This window comes from Stigmatopora nigra, unplaced genomic scaffold (assembly GCF_051989575.1).
Source record: "Stigmatopora nigra isolate UIUO_SnigA unplaced genomic scaffold, RoL_Snig_1.1 HiC_scaffold_31, whole genome shotgun sequence".
In the NCBI taxonomy this organism is placed as follows: Eukaryota; Metazoa; Chordata; class Actinopteri; order Syngnathiformes; family Syngnathidae; genus Stigmatopora; species Stigmatopora nigra.
The window spans coordinates 743,172-746,743 of NW_027551610.1; positions in this window are offsets into that span (position 1 = coordinate 743,172).

A 3,572-nucleotide genomic window follows, 5' to 3' on the forward strand; every position below is an offset into this window, starting at 1 on the left:
ACGTGATTTTCAGCGCATGAAACGCACGTTAAGGCAATAAAAACTGAAATGTTCCCCTGCTGCGAAACAAACTGTCAGAGGCACATAGTTACTGTGTATATAGTGTATAATCGTCCAAATAAAGTAGATTTTTCATTTGATATCATACTAAGTGATGGAAGTTAGGGTTAGGGTTAGGATTAGGGTTAGGTTAAGTTATAGTGAAAACTATGATACTTGGCCAAAACGTGATTTTCAGTGCATGAAACGCACATTAGGGCAAAAAAACTGAAATGTTTGTTAGGTCTGAAAATACAACTCAGGAGCAGGCTAAGAAAGAGTGAGATAAATTTAAATAGAAAATAAGTATTACCAGACTGCAAAGTGGACAGTGAGAGTTCCTACAGTGGGGTCCTGTTCACTGCGATGTTACTGCAACTCTAGTCGAATGACCAGTGAGTGTGTCTTAAATACAGGCAAAACTGACAGTTGTCCCTAAGACTTTGGACAGATACGTTTCAGTCATTTGCAGGGAAACAAGTAATTGATTAGTGTCGGGCCTGGAATCTGTAGTCAATGGTTTCCAGACGTAGGGTGTTCTTCGCTGTTCCTACCCTGGGGAACACCGCCATCATGATTTTGGAGGAGACTGACCATTGTTTGTATTAGAGGGGGACATCCGAGCCCCAAACTGAATCATGGGGGAATAAATCAAAGCTCCGTCGTTTACGCCTGGTGGGTAGATGTGGGTTGGCGTCGACAGTTGGAATCGAGTCTGCTGTTAGAACGTACGTGTGGTCGGATGCAGATGTAGGAACACAGAGCCCAGTTGTATTGGTGGGGATGATCATATACACTTGCCATTCGCAGAGCCACCATATTTGGTCCAGTACTATCCATGATTGGGAAGGAATGTGTCTGATCTCGGCGCACCTGGTGACGTGAATTTGGTCCAAAGGGGTCTTCGGATCCGGTCCGCTGAAGTTGAAACAGGATGGATAACAGTCTGTTCGGTTGTTGCACTGGACATACGTTGCGGTATTGACTGTAGCTGCTAATGGTACTGCGACCATGGTATGTAGGCGGTCGAGCTTTGCTGGAAGGATTCTCTCAGATTACCCAGGATACAGTTGTAGGTGAGGTTGGCGAGTTCTTCGTTCTGTCGGTTGGACCATAGCTGTGGTTGGGCTACGGCAGTAGGCAAGAGGGAACAGACATAACAACTCATTGGTTGTGGCGCGGGCTGTGAGTGCGGTGTATCTGTACCAACTGTTCCTCATCATCGGGTTGTAGTCGTTTTCTTCCTGTGTTTGGACATGGGCGAGAATAAGGTGTATCTACTCAGGCTTAGGTGTTCCTGCCGGACGGATTTTGAGTAGGCGTGTGGCGGATGGTTGTACGAAGGGGTTCACACCAATCACTTTGGGGACAATGGCTGGACTAGTAGTGCGGATGGTGATAGTAAAGAGGGGGCTTTTTCCTGGTCGGTCCGGTCGGAGGCATAGGTTGATGCAGCCTTTTTGTTGGATATTGGTCGTAAGGTCTAGCATATGTTTACCATCTTTGATGGTGGTGGCTAACTTGGTGAAGTTAGCGGTCATGGTGGTAGCTTCTTTGGAAAGGGGCCATGTGATGGTTTTGTAGCCTGTATGGAGGAGGACCTGGTCCAAGGTGTCTGGCCAGACCATTCAGACTCTGGGAGCTTGTAGGTACCAATAAAAATAACTGGAGTCAGTCCTGTGTAATCCCAAGTGAGTAAGCTGTAGGCTGAGCAAAGGTACTTGAACGACGATTGGTGTCTTGGTTAATGGGATGCAGATCTGGGGGCCCCTGATCGTTTCCTGAACCAGCTAGTGGGGCATTCTCCTCCAGTGGGAGTGTACCAAGGTTCTGGTACGTTCCCCCCATGTGGTTGAACACAGAGCGGTGATGATGATGGCCAAAATCACACGGTGAGGTCCGTCCCAACGTGGAGAAGACCAGCACTTTCTTTTTATCACCTTGACGAGTACCAGGTCTCCTGGGGACAGGACCTCCTCTGTGGGAGACAGAGAAGATGTCGGCAGATTATTTTGCATTCATCACAGTTCTTTCTTGGAACATTTTGCATAACCACTTAGTGAGGGAATCTGTTTCTCTTTTCTCTTCTACCACCAGATCTTTTTCCCACATTGTTAAGTGGAAGGGTCTGTCGTTCACTGCCTCAAATGGTGTGCATCCCTGTGCTGTTGGAATGATTTTCATGTACGTTTCTACCAGGCTCAGGCATTCTTGCCATGGTTTTCCTGTGTCTTCCATGGTTTTTCTGAGTCTGAGTTTTACTGTTCTAATGGTTTGTTCGACAAGTCCAGCACTTTGGTTCAGTTTGATGAAATCCATGTTCAGAAGCTCGAAGGGATATGTTCCTGTTTGCCTTGTTCCATGCTTGGGTCGTTCATTGCCTTGAGAGTTGTGTCTACAGCAGTTCAGACAGTTTCTGCCAAAAAATTGAAGTTTGGAGACCTCTGGGAACATGCATTGTTTGTTGTACTGTACTGATCATCCCTTCTGTTGAGACATGGCTCCTCCCATGGCTCAATTTGGCAATTACTTCAAACAATGATTGTGGGACGCATGGCTTGTTTTCTACTTCATAGAGTCCGTTCTTGTGTTGAGTGGCTCCTTTTGTTTCCCATTGCAGTTTCTCTTTTTCTGGGGCATGATTTTGCATTTCTCTTAGGAATTCAGCAGGGATTAGGCTGTGTCTTTCCACCGTCACGTCTTGTTCTAGGAATAGTCTACATGCCTCTGTCAGTGCCACTATTTCTGCGGCTTGTGCAGACCAGTCGCCGGGGAGTCGTCCTGTCTTGAGGTTGTCTTTTTGAGTCACCACGGCATATACGTTGTGTTTTTCCCCATCCAGGGTTTTTGATGATGATCCATCCCCATAGGCAATGTGTCCGGGGGGCAATGGGTTGTCCATTAGGTCAGTTGCATATACGTGGTTAATTATGATTCGTTGAGTGGTTAACTGTGAGAATTGGTTTAACCACTTGTCGTCCGGTCTCCCATGAACTTCAGGGTGACATGTAATGGCCATGTTTGTTGTTCCTGTCCTGGGGCTGCTGGGCAGATATCTTCAGACTGTTCTCTTAGACTTTCAGCTACCTTGGCAGAATCATTCCCGACAATGTCGAGAGAGTAGAAGCTGTTAGATGTGGTGGTGTGGAAGATATTTTTGGTCTGTAAGTCCCTGGGTCGGAGGCCATTTTGGGTGGCCACTAGGCTTAGCCCAAGCTGGACCATGATATCTCGTCCCGGTAACTCTCCGATTTTCATTTTGCAGTCTGACAATAAACCCATCCCTTTTGTTGCTTTCTGACCCATATTAATCACTTACTTAATAGTTTAAACAACAATTATTTTCTAAATTACCCGAAATTGATCTCCACTTTGTGATTAACCCAATATCTCTGAACACACAAAGACCAAAAGTCCCTGACTTTGTCTTAGTTAAGTCCCTGACTCTATTAACAGACCAAGACTATAATGCCTTTGCTAATTCTTGTTCTACTTTCATTGGTCCCGGACCAATTGGTTTATTACCAGACTGC